Raw genomic sequence first — 7,394 nt, forward strand, 5'->3', positions numbered from 1 at the left:
ACTCGTGTTCCAATACGAGTGTTTACGAGTTTTGGGAGGCGTTCCTTTGAAATGTGTTGTGAAGGAGGGGGGCTGTTCTTACGCATGCGCTCATTTCAAAAACTCAGTAACAGTCTTTGGATTCTCAGTCGACGAAAAAATCCTCTCTATCACCTTTAACTGGCTGCCCTTGTCTAATGTCTTTTATAATGTTGGAAACATGGGCTGGCATTATGCAAATATTGGGGGCGTACATATTAATGATCCCGACTGTTACGTAACAGTCAGTGTTATGTTGAGATTCGCCTGTTCTTCGGAGGTCGTTTAAACAAATGAGATTTAAATAAGAAGGAGGAAACAATGGAGTTTGAGACTCAATGTATGTCTTTTCCATGTACTGAACTCTTGTTATTTAACTATGCTGAGGTAAATTCAATTTTTGAATCTAGGGCACCTTTAAGATTTTCGAAATCAGTGCCATCTTGTGGCAGGAAAAATTTACAGCAGCCATAAACCTGAGTGCGCAGCTCCATTGTTTTTATCCATTAAGCACAAACAAAAGCCTGACGACGCTAAATGTGTTTAGCTTTCTGATAATATAATTCGCATATTAAAGTGAGGCAATAAATTAAATGTAACAACAAAAACAATAATTATAATAATATTAATAATACCTACTGAGTTGCTTGAGGCAAGTAAATTGTGCTGTTATTTTATTGTTTTTATACTGTTTATATGACAGAACATATGATAATTTAATATAGGCTACAGGCTTATATATTTAAATATACCTGTAGAGTAGGCTAGTGGTCTGGGTTCAAACATTCCGGGGCTCTAGTTGTATGCGAGATAAAGAGATAAAAGATAAAAGAGATAAAATCCTGCAGGCGCCCCTGAACATAAGTGCGGTGGTCAAACTCATACATATGTCACACACATATGTCGTAGTTTAGATATATTTTTAAGATGGAGGAATGCAGTTTTACAGATGCTAGTAACATGGCCTTCACATGTAAGATTGGTATCAAAGAGCACACCCAGGTTCCTAACTGACGACGAAGACTTAACAGAGCAGCCATCAAGTGTTAGACAGTATTCTAGGTTATTACTGAAGACGTTTTTGGTCCAAAAATTAGAATCTCTGTTTTTTTCTGAATTTAGTAGTAGGAAATTACTTGTCATCCAATTTTTTATATCAGCTATACATTCCATTAATTTTGTGAATTGGTAAGTTTCGTCAGGGCGAGAAGGAAATATAGAGCTGAGTATCATCAGCGTTAACAATGAAAACTAATGCCATGCTTCCTAATGATATCTCCCAAGGGTAGCATGTACAGAGCGAAAAGCAACGGTCCTAGTACTGAGCCTTGCGGTACTCCATATTTAACTTGTGACCGATACGACATCTCTTCGTTTTGCCTTGTACCAGCTGGCACTTTACAGGTATCTAATTTCACTCCAAGGTGACCGATAGTAACTGCCCTCAAAACTACAGTTTTGCTGCTTTAGCAATCTATTATATCAAATGTAGATCGAAATTATGTTGCATGTCACCTCATAAGCAGGGCCCCTTTGCACACTTTTGAACCTGACTTGAATGAAATCACCCTAACGTGATTTGAACACACGACCTTCTGATCTGGAATCAGATGCGCTACCGTTGCGCCACAAGATTCTGGTTATCTGATGTTTTGCTCAGCTAATTTTTACAAATTACAAGCTTGTTTCAAGAACTGAAAAAGTAGAGTAAATGTGGAAAGAAGTCTGAGCCCAACGTGATTTGAACATGCAACCTTCTGACCTGGAGTCAGATGCGCTACCGTTTTTTTTGTTTTGTTTTTTCTCCATATACTCTCTTCTTTTAAATCTTTGAATTTTTCCACCCAGTACTTATTTACAATTGGCTCTTTAAAAACACCATCTCTAAAAACACAATAAAACATTATTACAGTACACTCTTTAAAATCACATAATTTTTCCCCCAGTTTCACATAAATGGTCTTCTCTTTTTGCTCTTCTTCCATACACTATTCTTTTAATCCACTCTTTTGGTATTGCATTTTTAATGATTTCATATTTATTTGTTATTTCTTGTTTGCTGTATTCTTCTTTTGCTACTTCCATTGCATCGAAAACATATTGTGCTGGTAAAAACCCCTCTTTAAACTCATACAAAGCATCTCTCACTCTCGTTATGCCCACTTCCATCCATTTCTTAAAAAATATCTCTTTCCCTTGTTTTAAAATGTTGTTATTTAAGAACGCACTACCGTTGCGCCACGAGGTCCTGGACAGCTGACATCTTTCTCAGCTAATTTTTGTAACTAGATTGTGTAACGTCGGCACAAATGATGTTCGACTTCGCCAGTCGGAGATCACTAAAATTAACATTAAAGAGGTGTGTGAACTCGCAAATTCAATGTCAGCAGAAGTAATTTGTTCTGGCCCTCTTCCTGTTCGTCGGAGTGATGAGATAGTTAGCAGGTTATCATCACTCAATGGCTGGCTGTCTAAGTGGTGTCCGCAGAATAATATAGGTTTCATAGACAATTGGAAAAGCTTTTGGGGCAGACCTGATCTGTTGAAAAGAGATGGTATTCATCCCTCCCGGGATGGTGCTGCTCTTCTATCTAGAAATTTGGCAAATAGTCTTAGAGCTAAACCATGACAAACCAGGGCCCAGATCAGGACGCAGACAAACTGGCTAAACCGACCGTCTGCTAGCCGCCTCACGTCACAGAACTCAGATAATTCACAGCACATAGAAACTCTTTCACCTAGATATTATCACATAGAGACTGTGTCTGTACCTCGAACTAGTAAATACAAAAAACTTCCGAAACCTTTTAAGGGTAAAAATTTAATTGATGTTCAAAAAATGAAAATCACAGATAAATCAGATAAACAAATGATAAAGCTTGGGTTACTGAATATTAGATCAATTTCTTCAAAAGCACTTATTGTAAATGAAATTATCACAGACAATAAACTAGACTTGCTGTGTTTGACAGAAACCTGGCTAAAACCAGACGATTACATTACTTTAAATGAATCTAGTCCTCAAGGTTATGATTATCGACACAATCCTCGACAGAAAGGCAAAGGGGGAGGTGTTGCTGTAATTTATAGTAATATATTCAGAATCATTCAAAAGAATTTCAAATATAATTCCTTTGAAGTGATGGTGCTGTATATAACATTATGTAAGTTGACATTTGTGCTGGCTACTGTATACAGGCCACCAGGGCACCATACTGACTTTATCAAAGAATTTGCTGATTTTCTATCAGAGTTAGTACTGGCTGCGGATAAAGTCCTTGTTGTTGGTGATTTTAATATCCATGTAGATAATAATAAAGACGCATTTGGATTGGCATTTGCAGACATTTTAAACTCTATTGGAGTTAGACAACACGTGTCAGGACCCACTCATTGTCGTAATCATACCTTAGATCTAATACTGTCGCATGGAATTGATATTGATGCTGTTGAAATTCTACAGCAGAGCGATGATATATCAGATCATTATTTAGTCTCGTGTATAATACAATTAGCCAAGGCTACAAAACCACCACCCAGCCATAAATATTGTAGAACCATCACGTCTACCACTAAAGATTGCTTTATAAATAATCTCCCCGAGCAGTTTCATCGCCTTAGTATACCTGACAACTTAGAAGAACTCGATGCTGCAACAGAAACTATTGGCGCTCTCTTTTCCAGCACATTAGATGCAGTCGCTCCTTTACGTCTAAAGAAGATTAAGGAAACTAATCCAACGCCGTGGTATGATGAGCACACTCGGGCTCTAAAACGAGCTGTTAGAAAAGCTGAACGTAGTTGGAAGAAAACAAAACTAGAAGTTTTTCGCCTTTCGTGGAAAGAAAAAATGATTGAGTACAGAACGGCTATAAGAAATGCTAGATCTACTTATTTTTCAAATCTCTTAATAGAAAACAAACATAATCCTAGGTATTTATTTGACACAGTGGCTAAATTAACTAGAAACAGAGATTCAACTGCTGACGTTTCCATAGAGCACAGCAGTAATGACTTTATGAACTTCTTTACTTGCAAGATTGATAATATTAGAGAGAAAATTAAAAACATGCAACCGTCTACAGTTTCGCTTCAGACAGTGCACTGTAGTGTCCCTGAGGTAAAACTAGAATCATTCGCCGCTATAGGAGAGGAAGAATTATCTAAACTTATCAAATCATCAAAATCAACGACATGTATGTTAGACCCAATGCCGACTAAACTACTGAAAGAAATGCTTCCAGAGGTCGTCGGTCCACTTCTTGATATAATTAATTCATCGTTAACACTAGGATACGTGCCAAAAACCTTTAAGCAGGCTATTATTAAACCTCTTATTAAAAAACCTCAACTAGATCCGAGAGATTTAGTAAATTACAGGCCAATCTCGAATCTACCTTTTCTGTCAAAGATACTAGAAAAGGCAGTTTCATCACAACTGTGTTCCTTTTTAGAAAGAAATGGAATCTGTGAGGATTTCCAGTCAGGATTTAGACCATACCATAGTACTGAGACTGCTCTCGTTAGAGTTACAAACGATCTACTCCTATCATCCGATCGTGGCTGTATTTCTCTATTAGTGTTATTAGATCTCAGTGCTGCTTTTGACACTATCGATCACAACATTCTTTTAAAAAGACTTGAAAACTATATTGGCATTAGTGGAATTGCTTTGGCATGGTTCAAATCGTACTTATCTGACCGTTATCAGTCTGTAATAATTAATGAAGAGATGTCGTATCGATCACAGTTCAGTATGGAGTACCACAAGGCTCAGTACTAGGACCGTTGCTTTTCACTCTGTACATGCTGCCCTTAGGAGAGATAATTAGGAAGCATGGTGTTAGTTTTCACTGCTACGCTGACGATACTCAGCTCTATATTTCCTCGCGCCCTGACGAAACCTACAAATTCACAAAACTAACAGAATGCATAGCTGACATTAAAAACTGGATGACAAGAAATTTCTTATTATTAAATTCAGAAAAAACTGATATCCTAATCTTTGGACCAAAAACTTCCTCACGAAAAAACCTTGAATACTCTCTAACACTTGACGGGTGCTCCATTAAACCTTCGTCCTCAGTTAGGAACCTGGGTGTGCTCTTCGATACCAATCTTTCATTTGAAAGTCATGTTTCTAGTATCTGTAAAACCGCCTTCTTCCATCTAAAAATATATCTAATTACGACATATGCTCTCAATGACAAATGCGGAACAGTTGATTCATGCATTCATGACCTCAAGACTAGATTATTGTAACGCTCTACTGGGTGGTTGTTCTGCTCGGCTTTTAAACAGACTACAGTTGGTCCAAAATGCGGCAGCTAGAGTTCTTACTAGAACCAGAAAGTATGACCATATTAGCCCAGTTCTGTCAACATTACATTGGCTCCCTATTAAACATCGTATAGATTTTAAAATCTTGCTACTTACTTATAAAGCTCTAAATGGTTTAGCTCCCCAGTACCTAAGTGAGCTCTTAATGCATTATAGTCCTTCACGTTTATTGCGATCTCAGAATTCAGGCCAGTTGATAATACCCAGAATATCAAAATCAACTGAAGGCGGCAGATCCTTTTCCTATTTAGCACCTAAACTCTGGAACAATCTTCCTAGCATTGTTCGGGAAGCAGACACACTCTGTCAGTTTAAATCTAGACTAAAAACACATCTCTTTGCTCTTGCATACACATAACACATTATCAATACATTAACATTTTTCAAATCCGTTAAAGGATTGTTACGCTGCAATAATTAGGTCGGCCGGAACCGAGAACATTTCCTATAACACTAGATATACCTGTACATCAGAATAAGAATGGCATCTACGCTAATATCTGTCTCTCTGCTTATCCCGAGGTTTGCCGGGTGCTGGATCCAGGCCGTATCCAGATCAGATGGAGAACCTGTGTCTGGACCTGACTACAACGTAGCCCAGGAGACAATGGGCCTACAGATCCAGTTCTGGCTGCATAGATTTTTAATCCCCGTATCCGCTTACAAATATATAAATATAATCTATTTTTAATCTCTATAATAAAAATGTATAATTCAGATTTTGATCTCCATATCCATTTACATATATTATATATATCTTCCAAGGGGTTTTTTCCCTCCTAGGACTTTTTTCCCACGCTGGGTTTTCTCCTAGGGGGTTTTTTCCACCCCTGGAAGTCAGCCGACATTGGCTTAATGTAGCACCATCTTGTATATGTTACATATTACCACGCTTGCTTGTACAGCTTATTTTTAACCACTTCCCTTTTTTCTGTGCTTCTAATATGTAAAGCTGCTTTGAAACAATTACCAATTGTAAAAGCGCTATATAAATAAATTTGACTTGACTTGACTTGTAAAGAACTCGAACAGCAGAGTAAAAGTAGAATGAAATCTGACCCCGACGTGATTTGAACAAGCAACCTTCTGATCTGGAGTCAGACGCGCTACCGTTGTGCCACGAGGTCTTGGAGAGTTGATGTTTTTCTCAGCTACTTTTTGTAACTATATTGCGTAAAGAACTCAAACAGCAGAGTAAAAAGTAGAATGAAATCTGACCACGACGTGATCCTTCTGATCTGGAGTCAGACGCGCTACCGTTGCGCCACGAGGTCCTGGACTGCTGACAACTTTCTCAGCTAATTTTTGTAACTACATTGCATAAAGAACTCGAACAGCAGAGTAAAAGTAGAATGAAATCTGACCCCGACGTGATTTGAACACGCAACCTTCTGATCTGGAGTCAGACGCGCTACCGTTGCGCCACGAGGTCATGGACAGCTGATATCTTTCTCAGCTAATTTTTGTAACTACATTGCATAAAGGACTCGAACAGCAGAGTAAAAGTAGAATGAAATCTGACCCCGACGTGATTTGAACACGCAACCTTCTGATCTGGAATCAGACGCGCTACCGTTGCGCCACGAGGTCCTCTATTACCTGCTGAACTTGTTTTAGGGTGTAGCTAAAAGGATTTCTGATTTTCACAAAAGTCTCTTACACAAAAAAGAGAGTGTTTGACCCTGACGTGATTTGAACACGCAACCTTCTGATCTGGAGTCCTGGTTATGCAATATTTTGCTCAGCTAATTTTTTCAACTAGATTGTGTCAAGAACTCAAACAGCAGAGTAAAAGTAGCATGAAATTTGACCAGACATAATTTGACCATGCAACTGCCTGATCTGGAGTCAGACACACTACCTTTGCGCCACGAGGTCCTCTACCAAAGCTGTTTTGCTGAACTTGTTGTAGAACTCGAACAGCAGAGTAAAAAGTAGAAAGAAACCTGACCCCGACTTGATTTGAACACGCAACCTTCTGATCTGGAGTCAGACGCGCTACCGTTGCGCCACGAGGTCCTGGAGCTGATCTTTTC

The 7,394-nt window shown here is 38.5% G+C and overlaps 2 non-coding genes across 2 annotated transcripts; both read right to left on the minus strand.

Annotated features, from left to right (window-relative positions):
• Positions 1-6,718: 6,718 nt before the first annotated feature.
• Positions 6,719-6,790, minus strand: trnaw-cca. Its single transcript has one exon. It is a non-coding gene; the product is annotated as a tRNA-Trp (tRNA).
• An 86-nt stretch (positions 6,791-6,876) lies between these two features.
• On the minus strand, positions 6,877-6,948 carry trnaw-cca. The gene has a single exon. It is a non-coding gene; the product is annotated as a tRNA-Trp (tRNA).
• Between the last annotated feature and the right edge of the window lie 446 nt (positions 6,949-7,394).

This window comes from Megalobrama amblycephala, linkage group LG19 (assembly GCF_018812025.1).
Source record: "Megalobrama amblycephala isolate DHTTF-2021 linkage group LG19, ASM1881202v1, whole genome shotgun sequence".
In the NCBI taxonomy this organism is placed as follows: domain Eukaryota; kingdom Metazoa; phylum Chordata; class Actinopteri; order Cypriniformes; family Xenocyprididae; genus Megalobrama; species Megalobrama amblycephala.